Below are 19565 nucleotides of genomic sequence, written 5' to 3' on the forward strand. Positions count from 1 at the left end.
GGAATTGAATGTGTCCCCTAAAGAAGCAATTTAATTGAAACAGCAAGACCAAAACAAAGGAGACAGCAGCAGGCAACATAAGACAGGATGTAAGTACTACGTTGTGCTGTGCAGATGGTGAAATTCAGGGAAGACATTATGGAAGGAATGGAACCTGGGCTAGGCCTTAAACAGATTAGAATTGGGATACATGGGGGAATGGGAGGATAATCCAGGTAAAGCAGAACAACCTACAAAGTGGTAGAGTGGAAAGAGTATTGGTTTTAGAGTCAAGAATTGGGATGAAATACTATCTCCGCCACAGTAAATAACAATAAGCCAGGGTGACCTTGGGCAAGTCATTTCTCCAAGTGTGGGCTTCAGTTTCCTCATCTGTAAAATGAGGGGATTGAACTAGATCAACATTAGCCCTTGGCTGTAACCTGGACCATAGTAGGGAGGGCACCAACATGGGGATCTCTGTGTTTCTCTTCTGGCCTGCCAGACTGGATCTCAGAATCCTCTGCTGACCACGTGTTGTAAGGTAGCGTAACAGGAAATACAATGGCATGGTAGATGGAATGTTGTAATTGGAGACAAGTAGAGCTGGGTTCAAATCCCATCTCTGGCTATTTCTAGTTTTGTGACCCTGAGCAAGTCACTTAACATTTCCAAGATCCAGCTTCCTCATTTATAAAATGGGGATAATAATAGCATCTACTTCATAGTGTTATTTTGAAGGCTAAATGACATGATATTTGTAAGGTGCTTTGCAAACTTAAAGCTATGTGAATGTCATCTATTATTATTATTATTATTATTATTATTATTAAATGCTTCCTTCTTTCCCCTCCCTCCCTTCTTCCCTTCCTTTCTTCCCTCCTTTCCTACTTCCTTCCTTCCTCCCTCCCTCCCTTCCTCCCTTCTTTCTTCCTTCCTTGGAAACTGAGGCCAGGAGATGAGGCTCCTAGCCAGAGGCCCCTGGAAGCCAGGCATTTGAGAATCAGCCCCCTGCATATAGAGCAATGTGCCCAGCTTGGTCCAGGGCTTCTGAAGTCATGCACAGCAGCCCAGCTCCTGCTTTCCACCTCCACCACCCCCATTACCCCCTCCTTTCCAGCCTTTCAGTTTGCTGTTATGAAAGCTCAATGGTGCGAAGTTCGTTGGGGGAGAAAAACAGGAAGCAGCGCCAAAGAGAGCTACAGACTGAGGTGTCTACATGGGCTGAGGCACCCCCCCCAACTTCACACCACAGGGCTGCTCTCAGTCACACGGAACCTGGGGAGAATTACAGGAAGGTGATGAGGTGTTTGCCCCAGCCCTGGCCCCTGGGGGGAAGGAGGGGAGAGTCCAGCTAACCTTCCCACCCACCCCTACCCTCAGCGCTGGCCTTTGCGGGTTTTATTTTTAAGCAAAGCTCCAATCGAGAGGGAGATGTGAGAGGAGTGGCCAGCCCCAAGGTGCGGTGGAGTGGGGGTGGGGGAAGTGTTACCCTTTGCACCCTTGAGCAATGCTTTGGCCACAAATGTTTGGAGGGTTGCTTTCCGAGAATAGGGCTTTCTGATCCTAAGGAAACTGAGATGGGAGCCGATACCAGCTGCTGAGGGTCCATCCCCCTAGAAGGATGCCCTTGCTTTGGGCCAAATTGATACTCACCAACTTTTCTCCTCTGTGTTCCTAGAGTTTCTTGCTTTAAAACAAACAAACAAATAAATCCACGCTACATCTCCCCAAGCCTAAAATTTTACCTTAAAGTTTCATTCCTTTAGCTTAAGACTTAGATCCCTCTAATGATGCAAACATCACCGGGAGATATAACACTTTAAGCTAACAGTCATTTACATATCAGTGTGAATGAGTTTCCAGTCCTTTCCTGGGAGATTTTGGTAAGAAAGAAGAAGGGGATAAGAGAGAAGACATGAAGTCACATCGGACAGGGTCATCTGACAAAGGTGGGGAGGGGACACCACGGAAGGCGACATACATAGATGTGAAGTCATTGAGCATCTGTCAAAGGTGGAGGGGAGGCACCGTGGAAGATTGTTGTTCATCTTTCATTTATGAAGAGGACCAGTGACATCAGGAGGGTGATGTCTTCACTTGCTCATCAACTGGATTTAAGCGAGGCAGAGTTGCCCAAAGTGGTCAGCCTCACTCTCTCTTCCAGAGTCACAAAAATCCAGTGGCGAGATAAAAATAAGAACAACTGGCAATAGCCTGGAATACAGTAGATGACCTTGGTATCTTCGATATCTGACCAAGCTCTAAGCACCACCCAATGCCTGTTTGGCGGCTGGAACAAATTATTCCCATCTGCCCATTTCACTAGCGCAAGTCTTCACATGCTTGGGGGTAGACATCCCCCTAACTCACCTATATGTTTGAGGCTTGTCAGTTACAGTGTTCAGAAAGGACTAGCACCTCTGGTGTGAGGGCTGCACATCCACCTTTAGTGTCCACTTGTCACTCAATTCTCACCTGTGGATCCAGGAAGCTGTCACATAAGCAATGGCCACACCCCAGTAAAACCATAGAAGGTAAGATGCATATGAAATGAGAGAACAGAAGGTGTTGTTGGGGCAGCCGGGTGGCACAATGGATCACCAGGCTTGGAGTCAGAAAGATCATCTTCTTGAGTTCAAATCTAGTCTCAGACACTTACTACTAGTTGTGTGACCCTGGGCAAGTCACTTAACCTTCTTTGCCTCAGTTTCCTCACCTATGAAATGAGCTAGAGAAAGAAATGGCAAGCCACTCCAATATCTTTGCCAAGAAAACCCCAAATGGGGTCACGGAGAGTCAGACACAATTGAAAAAATGATTGAACTAACAACAAACTTATCCTGTCTCAGAAGACAGTAATCAGGTGTTGCTGTCTCCTCCTCCCCTGCCCATTCCCAGAGGTATGCTAGAGCCACCTCCTACAGGCTCTTTGGAACCTGATTGTTAAATTTTTCGTGTGACCGTTTACACCTTGGAAATCCTTAAACACTACAAATCAGGGCTTGATTTATTGTTTTGTTGATTGTCTAGTCTTAAGAAGGTGACAGAGAAAAAGGTTAATAAAACAGAATAAACTTAAAAGTGCATGCGTATGTATTTGTAGAGCTGATTGTTAAACATTTACCAGCACACACTCCTGCTCCCCCCCCCAACCAACTCATCATGTCTGAAGGTCATGCAGCTGCATTTACTGGGCTTGTCCTTAGACAATGGACACACAATCTGTGGAGCCATAACCAAGAATTCTTATTCCTAGAGTGAATTCAGCTTGGGGCCTGAGGTGGTAAAGGCAGAACTTAAAAACCAAATGCTAACAGGCCCACTCTCTGTAGAAGGAGTGATGATCTGAATCCAAGCAGCATACAGTTTAATTCCACAATCAAACATTGAGAAAAGGACTAAACTACCAGATGAGCAAGTAAGGATCCCAAAAGATCTTAATAGGCTTGAGCCCCAGGCTGAGTTTAATTAGATGAAATTGAATAGAGATAAATGCAAAGTCTTACACTTGGGTTCAAAAAGTCACTTTCTTTAAACTTTTTTTTTCTGGACTTAACAAATGTCAAATAAAATGGGCGTTTCCATACACAAAGAATAGAAAAAGAGAATTGTAAATGAAAATACAAATCTCCATTATGTAAAGCTTGCTCTTCTTTTCCTAATACATAATAAATTTAACTGTAACTTTGAGGGGTATCCTACTGGTCTGTGATTCTTTCTGGCTTCACTTCTGTTTTCTTCTATACATTTTCTAGTCTAGATTGTTAGTACATAGGTATTTATATGTTATCTCCCCCATTGGACTGTGAGCTCCTTCAGGGCAGGGACTGCCTTTTTCCTTTCTTTATATCCCCAAAGCTTAGCACAATGTCGTTGTTGTTCAGTTGTTTTAGTCGTGTCCAACTCCTTGTGATCCCATTTGGGGTTTTCTTGACAAGAATACTGGAGTGGTTTGCTATTTTCTTCAGCTTATTTGACAGGTGAGTAAAATGAGGTAAATAGGATTAAGTGACTTGTCTAGGGTCACACAACTAGTGCTATGGGGTCTGGGGTGGTAAAGGCAGAATTTAAAAACCAAATGCTGACAGGCCCACTCTCTGTGCCTTGTGCTTTGAGGCCAGGTTTGAACTTATTTTCCTGACTCCAGGCCTGGTGCTCTATCCATTGAGGCACCTAGCTGCCTGCCTGGAACATAATAGGTGCTTAATAAATGCTTGCTGACTGACTAATATTATTATAGTGTTTTTTTAACATTTTTCTTTCTTTTTTTTCTTACTGTATCACTGCCCCTCCTTTTCACCCTGCTACTATTTAAAAAAGAAAAAGAAAAAGAAAAACACTTGTAACATACATACATCATCAAACAAACAAATTCCCCACATTGCATCCAAAAATGTATGTTTTATTCTTCATCAGAATCTATCACCTCTCCATCAGGTAGCATGCTTTATCATTAGTCTTTTGGAAAGATGGTTGGTTATTGCATTGATCAGAGCTCTTAAGTGTTTCAATATTGTTCATTTTTACAATATTTTTTAAAAATTGTTTTCCTGGTTCTGCCCACCTCACTCTGCATCAGTTCATACGAGTCGTCCTTGGTTTTTCTGAAACTATCCACTTGATCATTTCTTACGCACAGTAGTATTCCATGACATTTATATATCATCACTTATTTAGCCATTCCTCTACTGATGGGCATCCCCTCAGCTTCTGGTTCTTCGCCACAACAAAAAGAGCATATTTTTTTTGTACACATGGGTCTTTTTCCTCTTCTTGGATTCTTTTGGGATATAGGCCTAGTAATGGTGTAGCTGAGTCAAAAAGTATGCACAGTTTAGTAATGTTGGGGGCATAGGTCCAAATTAATTTCCAGAATGGCCAGACCAGTTCACAGCTCCACCAGCAGCACTTTAATGTCCCTGTTTTCCCACAGTCCCTCCAACAGGTGTTATTTTCTCTTTTTGTCATCCTTGCCAATCTGATGGGTATGAAATGTAACCTCTCAGAGTTGTTTTAATTTGCATTTCTCTAATCATTAGTGATTTGGAATATTTTTTCATATGGCTTTTGTTAGCTTGGATTTTTTCCCTTGAGAACTACCTCTTTATATCCTTTGACAATTTATCAATTAGGAAAATGGCTTCTTTTTTCCTTCTCTTTTTTAAAAATAAATTTTTATTGAAATCTTTTGCTTTTTATATCACCAGAATTTTATCTAGTATCTTTTCCTCTGTTCTTTCACAGAGGGAGCCACCCAATATAATAAATAATATTTTAAAGGAAAAAAGAACAAGAGAAAGAAGAAAAAAATCAATAAATTAGATCAATATATGGGAAAAGTCTGAAACTGTATGCAATGTACCATGCCTGTGGACCTCCCACCTCTGCAGAGGATGGGGTGGGTGTGTCTTCTCATCTCTTCTTTGTGCCATATTGCTTCATATTGGGGTCATTTTGCAACATTCATTATTTGTTGTTTTGAGGTTATTCTCTTAATTTATGTTGTTGTGGTCATTGTGTATAGTTTTCTTGGCTCTGCTTACTTCACTCTGCACAGATGATGAACATCTTTCCATTCTCCTCTGGATTCATCATACTTGTTCATTCTTACAGCACAGTTATATTCCATTATCCTCATGTATCATAATTTGTTTAGACATTCCCCAATTAATGGACATCTACTTTGTTTCTAATTTTTTGCTACCACAAAGAAGAGAGGCTATAAATATTTTGGAGACTTTCTTCTTATCGATGACCTCCTTGGCTTATAAGCCTAATAATAGAATCTTCGGATCAGAAGGTTTGAACATTTTAGTGATTTTATTTGTATGCTTCCAAATTGCTTTCCAAAATGTTTGTACTAATTCACAGCTCTACCAACAATTCATTGGCGTACCTCTCTTCCCACAACCCATCAACACTGACTATCCCCATCTTTTTTCATTGTTGCCCATTTGCTGAGTATGAGGTGAAACCCCAGGGTTGTTTTGATTTTCATTTCTCTTTTTATTAGTGATTTAGAGCATTATTTTGTATAATTGTTAATAGTTTGCAAGTCTTCATAGAACTGGCTGTTTTTATTTCTTGACTACTTTGTATATTAGGAAATGGTTTTAGTCTTACATATCTATTAGTTGTCTCTCTATCCTGGACACCAAAACTTTTATCTGAGAAATTTGATACAAAGATCCCCACCCCAATTCAACCACTTTGTTACTTAGATGCATTAATTTGGTTTTCACTGCCCCAATCCTGATGCAGACCCTCACCACCTCATGCCTTGATTACTACAATAGCCCACTGGTGGGTCTGCCTGCCTCAAGTCTCTCCCCACTACAATCCCTCCATTCAGCCACCAATGTGATTTTCCTAAAGCTTGGTCTGACTATATCACCCTCCAGTGGCATATCATTGCCTTCAGGAGCAAATACAAAATGCTCTGTTTGACCTTTCCTACCTTTCCAAGTCTTATATCTTACTCCTCAATGCATACTCTCCAATCTAGTGACACTGGCCTCCTGACTTCCGCAAACAAGACCTTTCTATCTCTTATCTCAGAGCATTCTCTCTGGCAGTCCCCCATTCCTGCAAAGGTTTCCTTCTTTTGTTCTTGACTACTGACCTCTCTGGCTTTCTTTTAGTCCCACCTTCTACAGGAAGTCTTCCCCAACCCCTCTTCATGCCAGTGCCTTCCCTCTGTTAATTATTTCCTATTTATCCTGTACATAGCTTGCTTAGGATGTCTTTCCCATTAGACTGTAAGCTCCTTGAAGGCAGGGGCTGTCTTTTGCCTTTTTTGTATCTCCAGCACTTATCACAGTGCCTAGAACATAGTAGGCACTTAATAAATGTTTATTGACTAATTGATTGTGCAGAAACTTTCCAGTTTCATGTAATCAAAATTGTACATTTTATCTTTTGCAATTGCCTCTTTGCCTTGATTGGTTAAGAATATACCTATCCAAAGCTGTGAGAGGTATATGATTTGCTTCTTTTCTAATTTTTTAAAATTCTATTATCTTTAACATTAAGGCTATGTATCCATAATGCTTTATTAGGGAGTATGGCATAAAGTGTTGATCTAAGCCTAATTTCTTTTCTTTTTTTTTGGTGGGCAATGGGGTGAAGTGATTTGCCCAGGGTCACATAGCTATGTGTCTGAGGCCGGATTTGGACTCAGGTCCTCCTGAATTCAGGGCTGGTGCTCTATCCACTTCGCCACCTAGCTGCCCCCTAAACCTAATTTCTTTATAGCAGTTTTTATCAAATAGGGAGTTTTTTCTTAAATAATTTGTTTTCAATTTTGTTCAAACACTGGGTTATTCGTTTCCATTGTTTCTGAATCACCCTTGCCTAGTCTGTTCTACTTCCCTATTTTGTGATTAATACATTTTGGCGACCGCTGCTGTACAAAATAATTTGAGATCTCAAAGTGATAGCTCCACTTCATCTGTATTGTTTCTTCATTATTTACCTTGATAATCTAGCTCTTCTGTTTCTCCAAATGAATTTTGTTATTATTTTATTGAGTTCTATAATTTTTGAGTTTGGCATAGCATTAAAACTATAAATTACCTTTTGTAGTATTGCCATTTTTATTATATTGGCATGGCCCAGCCATGAACACCGGCTATTCCTCTAGTTATTTAAATTGTTCTGTATTTATTCGAGGAGCATTTTGTATTTGATTCTATCTAAGTCTTTTGTGTGCATTGGTAGCCTGATCTCTAATTATTTTATGCATTTTGACAGTCATTTGGAATAGGATTTCCCTTTCTGGGGAATGAATTTCATAAGCAAATGAGGAGACTTGGTTTGACAGCTGTTTGCGGGGAAAAGATTGGGGATTTAAGTGGATAGCAAACTCAATATGAATCATCAGTATTATGTGGCAGCCATGTGTTCTTGGACTACAGTGAGAAGTCTCATTTCCAGGAATCAAGAAGTGAGAGTTCCTTAGTACTCAACCCTAGACAGACCACATCTGGATGTTCTGAGTACCACCAGGGGATGGGAAACCTGGGGGAAGGCAACCAGGATGGTAAAGGTCTGTGAGGCTATGTCCTACCAGAACTGATTCATTAACTGCCTTAGGGGTATTCTAATCAAATTCCTACACACACACACACACACACACACACACACACACACACACACACACACCCCACTTGGAACATATTCTCTCTTCAAATCTGTCTTTAGAATCCCTGGCTTCCCCATTCACATTAGGTCTTTCTGATCCCCATTAGCTGCTAATGGCATCAGTGAATAGAGGGCTAGGCGTGGAGTCAGGAAATCCTGAGTTCAGATCCAGCCTCAGATATTTGACTAGCTATGTGACCTTGGGCAAGTCACCTAACCTGCTTGCTTTAGTTGTAAAATGGAGATAACAATAGCACTTCCCTCCCAGGGTTATTGGGAGGATCAAATGAGTTAATTTTCATAAAGGATGAAGCATAATGCATGGCTTATAATAACTGTATAAATGTTAACTATATTATTATTGCTATTATTGTTGTTGCTAGTGCCTCCCCCCCAATCAACCTACATTAACTTTGTATAATATATATATAAAATATAATATATTATATAATATATATATAAAATATAATATATTATATAATATATACATATATATTCTGTATATTTGTTTTCTTCAATAGAAACAGAATCTCCTAGAGGGCAGGAGTTGTTTTATTTTTATATTTGTATTCCCAGTGACTAGCACAATGTCTGGCACATAGTAGGTGCTTAATAATGCTTACTGATTGATTGAATGAGTGGTCCTGTTTGGGGAATGGAGCAGGTCAAAGGCAGTAGTGGGAGATATCATCATAGGCTCATAAGTTTAAAGCTGGAAGGAGCCTTAGAGGCTATCAAGACATTTTATAGATGAGAAACTGAGGCCAGGGAGATTTAAGTGATTTAAGAACATAGATTTAGGGCTAGAAAGGTCCTTAGAAGTCATCTAGTCCAAAGCCTTTGTTTTACAAATAAGCAAGTAATCCCCAGAAAGAAGTGACTTGACCAGGTCACACAGGTATTCACCATCACAGACAAAACCAGAATCTGGTCGGCTGACTTCAAATCCGGCATCCTTTCTATTAGACCATAATGCCAAAAGCTGATTTGATGCTGGCATCAAATAACTGCTTTGAATGACAATTGGCTTAATTCAGCAATCCATTGATGGATCTCTTGAGCAAGGGGGTGACATCACTGCTGCCATTTTGTGTTACATGCCCTGCTCTCCAGGCTGGAGAATGCCCCCGCCCTCCACTCCTAACTACTCTTTGAGGTTGGCATCTGTGATCCTGTGATCATTCAGGATCTCTCTCTCTCTGTGTCTCTCCCTGTCTCTCCTTTCCTCCTCCTCCTCCTCCTTCTTTTCTCCTCCTCCTCCTCCTCTCCTCCTCCTCCTCTTCTTCTTCTTCTTCTCCCCCTCCTCCCCCCTCCCCTTCCTTTCTCTCTTCCCCCTTCTCCCCCTCCACCCCTTCTCCTCTTTCTCCTTTTCCTCCTCCTCTTACTCCTTCTCTCTCTCTTCTTCTTCTTCTCCCCACCATTCACCTCTCTTTCCCTCCCCTCTCCTTTGATCCCTGCCAGTAGCTTGTATGAACATTGCTTAGGTCAACTTTGACCCTTAAAACTAAAGAAATAGCCTAAATTTTGTGAGTCCCCTGGGACCTCGTCATATCTTGCTGACTCTCCTCAATTATTGTTCCCAGAGAAGAGAGGCTGTGTTTTTGGGAAACCTCTGGCAGTCCCTGCCTTTATCTTTTCACACTCATGCCCAAACTGAGAGATGAGAGAGGAAGGCAAGACAAAGAAGAGGGACCCTCTACTCTCCTTCCAGTGGTTCCATCAGCTTCCTCTGCTGATGGGGAGGAGGGCAGAGGGGAGATATGGGAGACAGGCTTTTTCTTCCTGCCCAGCTGCTTCTATTTCCACCTCCCACAGCCAGAAGAATGAAGAATAAGAATAAAAACAGGTTTCTTTCATGGCTCCTACCTCCATAGGCTCCCACCCTTCCCCATCTCTTCCCCTTTCCTCCCATGTCCCTTAACATCTGTCAAGCAATTGGGAATGGGGCCAGAAGAGTCACCTGCAGCTCTGGTGTTCTTATGGGTGAAGGGAGACCTGTGGTGACCTGAGCTCCCAAACAGAGACTGTCCAGTGGCTTAGATTCCTGAAGGCCATTCGGCCTAGTTTACAAACATCTGCCACTTCTTCTACCCATGGAATCACAGAATTTTAGAACTGGAAGGGAGCTCAATGTCGATGCATGAATCCCTTCTATAATGTTCCTGAAAAAAAGTTCATCCAAACACAGTTCGGATATCTCTAGTGTTGAGGAACTCACTACCTTATCGATTCTGGTCCTAGCCACAGATGGAGGTCTTAGGTGAGAGTTGCTTTATCTCTAGGAAATGTGATCTGTGCCCCCTATCAGGGACAAACACACACACAATTGCTGCTAAGCCAGACAGGCAAGACAGGGATAAGATGGCGGGGGGGGGGGGGGGAGGGGGGTGGAGGCTGGAACCAAAAAACTTTGGCCAGATCTCATGAAGGGGAAGCCTTCCTTGGGAAAAGCCTTCAGCTATTCTCTGCCAGACTCAGTTAGTCAAAAAGCCAGGGACAGAACTGTGGTGTCCAGCCTCTATCTTCATGCAACCAACACCTATATACCTGACTCTCTGGGGAGAGAACCCATAATTATTTTATTAAAAGTTTTAATAACAATGTTTATAATACATTCTAATAATCAATCAAACCAGAAATAGCTGAGATTGGTGGTTATCCTGAAGACACCAGAAGAGTCTTTTAAAGCTATTACTGCGTGTGAGGCACTGTGTTAAGGACAAAAGGAACATCAAAATGGTGATAGAAGCCCTTCTCAGGATGGAAGAGATGATGATGATGTAGAGAAGGCAAAACTACTCAACTCTTACTCCGATTCCGTTTTCTCTTCCAAGTAGAGAGATCTTTAAACTAGGAAGGATAAAGTGAAAATGGTAGGAGTCAAAAAGCAAGATAAAAATAAAAGGAAAATTTTATATGTGTACATATGTTATATGTATGCATATGTTATACATGTATATATTTTATGTGTGTGAATATTTTATATGTACAGATTATATGTGTGCATGTTTATATGTGTACATATATGTTTAAGTGTCTATTTTATGTGTATGTATTTTTATATGTGTATATATATGTTTATATGTCTATTTTTATGTGTGCATATATTTTATATATGTACATATTTTTATATGTGTACAGATTTTCTCCTCTGGTGGAATGAAGCTCTTTGAAGGAGGGGTGATTTCCTTTTTTGTATCCCCAGAGGCTAGTACAGTTCCTGGCACATAAGAGGTACTCAGTGTTTGTTGGTTGGCAGGAAAAGGGACAAGGGAAACAAGGGTGGAGGACAGAATGTCCCTGAATTTGCCAGATCTATGGTCAAGACCTGGGCAGGACAGAATGTGAGGCCAGAAAGGGCATGATGGACTGGTAGAATAGGGAAGGTTAGATGGGTCAGAGGTCCTAGTGAGAATGAAGAATAGGTTTGAATCATAGATATACAGGTGGAAGGGACCTTATGGGATGATAAAAGAAGACAATTTTATAGTTTGAGCCCATGGAAGAGGAAATTTTGGTTGATGAGATCTCAATGTGAGCCTTGTGTTAAAGACTCCTGCCTGACACCAAAGGTCTGGGTACTCTGTGGGGGCCTCTCACTTACCTGGCTTGCTCCTGCCACCACTACCAATGCACATGGAGCCTGGGAACTTCAGCTTCATTTCCTTTGGCACCATGTTTGTCTTTTGGAGACTTGCCTTTTTGGAAGTGTGGAAAAGCATTGAATGTGAAGTCAGAGGGTGTGGGTTCAAATCCTGCCTCTTCACTTACTAGCTGCATGACTTGGGGGTGCAGGTCACTTAAACTCTCTGGGCCTTTGTTTTCTCATCTGTAAAATGAAGGGTAACAATCACTAGCCTCTGAGGCCCCTTTGGGCTCTACATTCATGATCCTTCCCCTGGGTCCTAGCTCAGGCCATCCTCACCATTGTCCCACTCTCCATCTTTTTTTCCTGGATTGGGTCCTCTCCTAAATCCCTCAGCCAGGAAGGGGAAGAGAAACCCACTCTTTTCCAGAAGTGCCCCTGCCCAGAGGGAGCCCCTGAACCTAAATGGAGTGGGCTATGACACTTCCCAAATAAGACCTGGGAAAGGGGAGGGGCGTAGGAGTCCCCCAAGGCCAGAGACTTAAAGATGAAAGAAGTCTTAGCAATCAGACAATCTTCTGCTAAAACTGAGGTCTTTAGGCAAAGGCTGCTCTTCAGGAATGTTGATGAGATTCTTGGTCAGGTATGGGTTGAACTCAGTGGCCACTGAACCCCCTTACAATGCTAAGATTTTGTCACTCCATTAATCTTTGAACCTGGGAGCAACTTGTTCCATTTCAACAGGCTTCCTAAGTCTCTCTTTTGTTGTTATCTTTGCCTACCGACAACCAAGTGATGCAGTGCCAAGAAGCCTAGAGTCTGGAAGACCTGAGTTCAAATCCTGCCTCAGACACTTACTAGTGGGGTGCCTCTGGGCAAGTCACTTCAGTTCTATTTGCCTCAGTTTCCTCATCTGTGAAGTTGGGATAACAATAGCATCTACTTCATAGAGCTGTTTTGAGGATCAAATGATAAAAGTTAAGTACTTTGCAAACTTCACAACACTATATAAATGTCAGCTATTATTATTAATTATTATTGTAGAGCTACATGGAACCTCGGAGGCACATTGAGTCTAAACCCAGCTCCCATTTTACAGACGAGGAAAAGGATGCATGCTCCATCAAGTAAGAGTGTATCTATGGGTTTCTGAGGTTGAGGGAAGATGCAGGTGGTGGGGAGTTTCTTAGTTCAAAAATATGGGAGTAGCACAGTAATAGGTGATGGTGACATCAAGGTGTGACCAGTCCAGTGATTGCTGTGGATCATGGGAAATGAGGGGGTAGATTAGTGGACATCAATGGGCCAAAAGGTAGGAAGCAGACACTGGAATGGAGAGGAAAGGAACATTGAGCCCCAGATGCTGAAGTTCTTAGGAAAGGAAGGAGAGTGATCTGGAGTCCAATATATCACAGTAATAAGGACCAAGGGGCACAGACCTAGTTAGAGAAAACTTTGAAGGAGGAGAAGCTGCTGGGTGATAGAGGCAGAGGGAGGGAGCAAGAAAGGGCAGAATTTGGAGTCAAAGGGCCAGGATCCTCCCACATATTCCCTGTGTGACCTTGGGCAAATCTTTTGACCTCTTTGGGACTCAGTTTCCTTACCTGTAAATAGATAAGTTCAATTTGATGTCCTCTAAGGGTCCCTTCCACCTCTAGGGCGGGCTATGTTCTATGACCTTACAATCTATGCCAAGAGTAGCCAAGGTTGAAGCGTCTTCAAGAGAGAAGGAAAATTAATGAAAAGACATGATGGATACAGAGAACCATGGGAAGAGTTACGTGAACTGACTCAAAGTGAAATGAGCAGACCCAGGAAAATGATGTACACAAAGATGAGAGAATGACCACAAAACAGGAAAATATTAATGTTATGAAAGTTTAAAGGAAAAGCTTGGTCTCAAAAAAGAGACATGATAAGACGCCACCTTCTTGGTCCTTGGCGCAATGGGGATCCATAGCTGTGGAACGTATAATGTCAGGTTTTTTTATATGTTGATTAGTTTTGCTGATTTCTTTTCATCTTATTCCTCTTAAAATTTTTTTTTATTATAAGGGATAACTGGGGGTGAGTGGGAGGTAGAAGAATGTCATCCCTCTCCAGGTTTCATGGCTGCAGGATTTTCTCTGCTATCACTCCCACCCTACCTTGGCTGGGTGGTACCTTCTTTCCTGTTCCTCCCTTTTCCTCCTGTTTTATATGTCCCACTTATAATGCAGCCTCCTTGTGGGCAAGGACCCTTTCCTTCTGCTAGTATTTATATTTCCAGTGCTTAACACAGTGCCTGGCACACTGTAAGGGCTTAATAAATGCTTGTTGCCTGCCTGACTGAATAGAGAGAAACATAAGCAACATAACAATAAAGCAGTTCATTGCACTGACCAGCTGTGATTCCAGAGTACCAGTGATAAAGCATGATGACCACCTCGTGACAGAGAGGTGCTAGGCCTCTATTTTTATTTTTTGGACGTGGCCAAAGTAGGAATTTGTTCTGTTTGACTATACATATGTTACAAGAGTTTTGCTTTTCTTTCTCATTTTCAATGAGGTGGGAAAGGTAGGGAGGAGGAGAAAATAGTTTCTTTGTTCATTGAAACAAGTTCTAATTTTTAAAAATTTTTAAAGAAAAAAATATTACCAAAATCTATTTAAAAATGAAATTAAAGAGCATTTGATAAGTATTTATGATGCTCTGGGCACTATGCTAAGTGCTGAGGATAGAAAATTAAACAAGGATCTTAGGTTCTAATGAGGGAAGATGGATCTGGACAGAGGAGAGAGGAGAGTCAGCACCCTTTGAAGATGACTGAGAAGTGGTGGATAGCCTGGAGAGTCACATCCCCTTGAGTTCAGGACGATGGAAAGAGCAGGTGAGGAAAAGATTTTGGATGGAAGGGAGTTTAGGGAGTGGTTACAAGTCAAAGGGGATTTTGCCTCCGCAGACAGCAGCTCTGAATAACGAGGCAATAACAAGACGGGAGGGTGGGGTGGGTGCTTGTGTTTCAGGAGGTGGCAGCCTTTTAGTCATTAACCAGGGGAAGTCCCAGTTGATGAGTCTGCACCCCGTCCTGAGTCCAGGGATGACTAAGGGTGGAGTAGTGGGGATGAAGCATGTTTGCTTTCCAAACACTGGAAAGAAACTGAAGGTGAAGGCAATAGGAAGTGTAGACAGTTCATCTGGCTGGGCAAGGACTTATCTCCAGGAGTTGAAGCCAAATCAGGTTTCCATGGCTTCCATGATCCTATGAGGACAGATGGGCATTGCAACAGTGCAGTATCCACAGGTGTTTGTTTTCTTTTAAATACATTGTATGATCATAAAATATTTTATTATAATAATTATTATTTATCTGGACCAACAGGTGTTGAAGTGATTAAGAGTGCTGGGCTATGAGAGTTCAAATCCAGACTCAGACAGTTCCTAACTGAGTGACCCTGGACAAATCACTTAACCTCTGCCTCAGTTTCCTATCTGTAAAATGGGTATAATAATAGCACCTAGCTTTCAGGGTTGTTGTGAGGATCAAATGAGATAATATATGTAAGGCACTTTGCAAATCTTAAAGTACTACATAAAGGGTCAGCTGGGTGACATAGTAGATAGATCACCGGCCTTGGAGTCAGGGGGACCTGGATTCAAATCCAAGCTCAGACATTTACCAGCTGTGTGACCCTGGGCATGTCACTTAACTCCAATTGCAAAAAAAAAAAAAAGTGTTATATAAAAGCTAGCTATTGGTATTAAGAATAATAACAACAAATTAACGATAGCATTATTTTGAGGATCAAATGAGGCAATATACGTACAATCAATCAGTAAACACAGATCCTGTGCTGAGAGCTGGGATATTAAACAGAGGCAAAAGACAGTCCCTGACCTCAAGGAGCTTACACTGTACAAGGGGAGACAACATCCAAACAAAAATATACAAAGCAAGTGATATACAGGATAAAAAGGAAATAATTAACAGAAAGAGGGTACTAGGATTAAGAGGGGCTAGGGAAGGCTTCCGGTCAAAGGAGGGATTTCAGTTGGACTTAAAGGAAAGAGAGTGTTCTAGGCTTGGGACAGAGCCAGAGAAAACGCTTGGAGCTGCGAGTTGGAAAGTCTTGCTCATGGAACAGCCAAGAGGCCAGTGTCACTGGAATGAAGAGCACATGGCAAGGAATAAGATGTAAGAAGACTGGAAATGTAGGAAGGGGCTAGGTTATGAAGGGCTGTGAATGCCAAACAGGGCATTTTGTATTTGATCCTGGAGGTAATAGGGAACCATGGAGTTTATTGAGTGAGAGATGGCACGGTCAGACCTGCTCTTTAGGAAAATCACTTTGGTGGCTGAATGGAGGATGGATAGGAGTGGGGAGAGACTTGAGGCAGGCAGATCCACCAGCAGCTAATGCAATAATTTAAGCATGAGGTGATGAGGGTCAGTATCAGGGTGGTGGCAGTGTCAGAGGAGAGAAAGAGGCACATACAAAAGATGTTATTGAAAGTAAAAACGACAGACCTTGGCAACAGATTGAGTGTGTCAGGGATTTGGGGTGGGGTGGGGGGAGGAGATGGGAGGTGGTGGGGGCAGGATGTTGAGAGAGAGGGAGGAGTCCAGGATGACTCCTAGGTTGTGAGTCTGAGGGGCTGGGAGGATGGTGTTGTCCTTGTAAGGTCCTTGAGGACAGGGACTGTCTTTTGCCTTTTTTTTTTTTTTTTTTTTTGCATCCCTAGTGCTTAGCATAGTGCCTGGTACCTAGCAGATACTTAATACATCTTTGTTGTTGTTATTGTTCGCCCTTTATTCTCAGAAATGACCATGACATCAAGAAGATGATGCCATGACTTGCAAGTAAATTGGATTTAAGTGAGGGAGGGCTGTGCAAAGTCACCAGCTTCATTTTCTTCTCTAGAGCCATCTGGGTCCAGTGGCAAAATATGGATCAGGATGATTGGAGATGATTGCTTGATTGAAGGTAGGAGGGAGAAGGGTTAGGGAGAAAGATAACAAGCTCAGTCTTGAATGTGCTTCCTTTAAGACATATTGCTTTGCCTTAATTTATTATTGATGTCATTTGTCTTTAAATCACAGTCACTTGTAGGGAAAACAAAACCAAACCAAAAATCCCCTCCCCACCCCAAACTGAACCTTTCTTTTTCACAGCGAAAAACAATTAAGTGAAAAGAGGGATAGAACCTGACCATGCATAACGTTGCATCGAAGAATTTCCCTGCTTTTCTGATGTCAGTTGGGAGAAGCTGTCATTTTCTTTTCTCTGGAACCATTTTTACCCACTTCTCAGTTCCTTGGAGTCCACCTTCTTTTTAGTGATCTTTTGTTGTCATTTTGCAAATCATTCTCTCTTTTTTTTTTTCAACTTTTTTCCCTCTTCAGTGGTTCTTAAAAGCCTTCCCCTGTCCCTCTGTATTTCTCATTTTTTTTTTGCTCAGTGATATTCCATTATGTTCATATACCAGAAGGTTTTTTTTTTATTTAAAACTTTTTTATACATGCCCCAACGGATGGACACTTTCTTTGTTTCCGGTCTTTGATACCATAACGGTCCTCAGATGTTAATGGTAGTCCAGAGGGCTTTTGATTCTAGGTTGTACACTTAAGTGTTTTTCCTTGTCTCCAAAAAGGTGACCTTTACCTTTTCCCAGCCAACTCTTCATTTCCCACTAGCTGTTCTGCTCGGGTTTTTGAACATCACATCCCTGCTCTGGGTACCCTCTAGCAACCCCCACCCTGACCTTTTTCACATTCTGTTTATGTATTGTCTTCCCTTGTTAGATTATAATAATGATGGAGACTTTCTTTTTCTTATTTGTATTGCCAGCACTTACCACACAGTAGGTGCTTTTGTTTCAGTGGTTGCTCAGTCTCAGTTGTGTCTGACTCTTCATGGCGCCATTTGGTATTTTTTGGCAAATATACTAGAGTGGTATAGATTTTTACATTTTACGGATGAGGAAACAGAGTGAAGTGACTTGCCCAGGGTTACACAGTAAGTATCTGAGGCTGGATTTGAACTCATGAAGATGAGTCTTCCTCATTCCAAGCCTAGTACCCTATCTACTGTGCCACCTAACAGCCCTAAGTAGGCACTTAAGAAATGTTTATTGGCTATTGACCTTAGTGGGAGAGATGGCAAAGTCACAGCAGAATATCCAAAGTTGTTCATGGGGGTCACGAATGCCCACATAGTCACCTTTTTTTTTCAGCAGGGTCCCTAGAAGGATAGATGAGAGAAGTGCTTTTGATAGACTATATCTGGAGTTTGACAAACATTCAACAAAGTTTCTCATGATATCTCTGTAGACAAGACAGAGGGATGTGGGCTAAGTGGTAGTACAGTTAGGTGCAGCAGAACTGACTGAATGAGCAGACCCAAAGAATAGTGAATAATAGATAGATCCCAACCAGGAGGGGAGTCTCTAGTGGTGATATGTTCTTGGCCCCAGGTCCTTCATAGTTTGATCAATGGCTTGGATGAAGGCGGAGATGGCAAAAAGCTGGGAGGGGTGCCCAACACATTACACCAGTCAGACTCCAGAAAGATATTTTCAGGCTAGAACACTAGGTTCAATTAATCGATCAGTAAACCAACTAATCAATCAACAATCATTTATTAAGCTACAAACTAGGCACTGTACCTGGATATAACGATGCAAATTAAACAGTATCTGCCATCAGGGAGAGTATATTCTATCTGGGGAAATGTGTGTATAAGGAGATATGAAATATATAAAATGTATCAATATGTTAATACAAATGTATTCATATGAAATATATAAAGTAACTAAAAGTTAATTTGGGTGGGTGGCACTAGTCACTGGAGGAATTGGGACAGGAGAGGGTTTTGCTTGAGCTTAGCTTCAAAGGAAGCTAGGAATTCAAGAGCTGGAAGTAAGGAGGGAGGGCATTCCAGGCATGAGGGACAGACAGCCTGTGCAACAGCATGGAGATGAGAGATGGAATGTGATGGAGGAATAATCAACCTATCAATGAGCATTTATTAGACATTGCTGTTGTGTTGTTTCAGTCATGTCTGATTCTTTGTGACCCATTTGGGGTTTTCTTGGCAAAGATCCTGGAGTGGCTTGCATTTCCTTCTCTGCTCATTTTACAGCTGAGGAAATGGAGGCAAACAGAGCGAAGTGACTTGCTCAGGTTCACATAGCTAGTAAGTGTCTGAGGCCAGATTTGAACTCAGGAAGATGAGACTTTCTGATTCCAAGCCCAGCACTCTGTGCACTATGGCGCCCCCTAACTGCCCCATCTTTCAACACAGTTGCCAAATTAATAAAGCACAAATCTGACCATATCACTCCTCTACTGCTACCTGTGCTGTGCTGGAACAGCAAGAAGTCTGGATTGTAGAGAGCGTGAAGGGGAGTAAAATGTAAAAAGCCTGGAAAGGCAGGTTGGAGGCAGGTTGTGAAAGGTATTCAATGACAAACAGGACTTTGTGTTGGACCCTAGGAGGGATAGAAAGTCACTGGAGCTCACTGAGCAAGAGAGTGTCGCGGTTAGGCTCGTGTTTCAGAAGGCTCATTGTGTCTCTGTGAGTGGTGGATTAGAGGGGAGATTAGAGTGGATTCTAAGAGGGCTCATTGGAAATGAATGGTGAAATTTAATAGAGGTTATGGAAAGTCTCAGACTTGGGTTCAAAAAATTACCTTGGCAAATAGAGGATAGTGGAGGTGTGCTTGAACAACACATAAGTGGATAAGAACTGGGTGATTTAGTGGATTGTAAACTCAATAAGGATTTGTGGTGTGATAAAGTAGCTAAAAATAGCTATTCCCAGTGTAGGAAAGAAAGAAAGAAAGAAAGAAAGAAAGAAAGAAAGAAAGAAAGAA

At 41.9% G+C, this 19565-nt stretch overlaps 1 long non-coding RNA gene across 1 annotated transcript in view; it reads right to left on the reverse strand.

Annotated features, from left to right (window-relative positions):
• Positions 1-10932: 10932 nt before the first annotated feature.
• LOC114029463 overlaps positions 10933-19565 on the reverse strand; it is an 11376-nt gene continuing 2743 nt past the window's right edge. The window contains exons 2-3 of the long non-coding RNA XR_003567494.1: positions 11729-11953; positions 10933-10974 (exon numbers count right to left, since the gene is read on the reverse strand). This is a non-coding gene — a long non-coding RNA (uncharacterized LOC114029463). The remainder of the gene's footprint in view (positions 10975-11728; positions 11954-19565) is intronic.

This window comes from Vombatus ursinus, unplaced genomic scaffold (genome assembly GCF_900497805.2).
Source record: "Vombatus ursinus unplaced genomic scaffold, bare-nosed wombat genome assembly UNPS02014932.1, whole genome shotgun sequence".
In the NCBI taxonomy this organism is placed as follows: Eukaryota; Metazoa; Chordata; class Mammalia; order Diprotodontia; family Vombatidae; genus Vombatus; species Vombatus ursinus.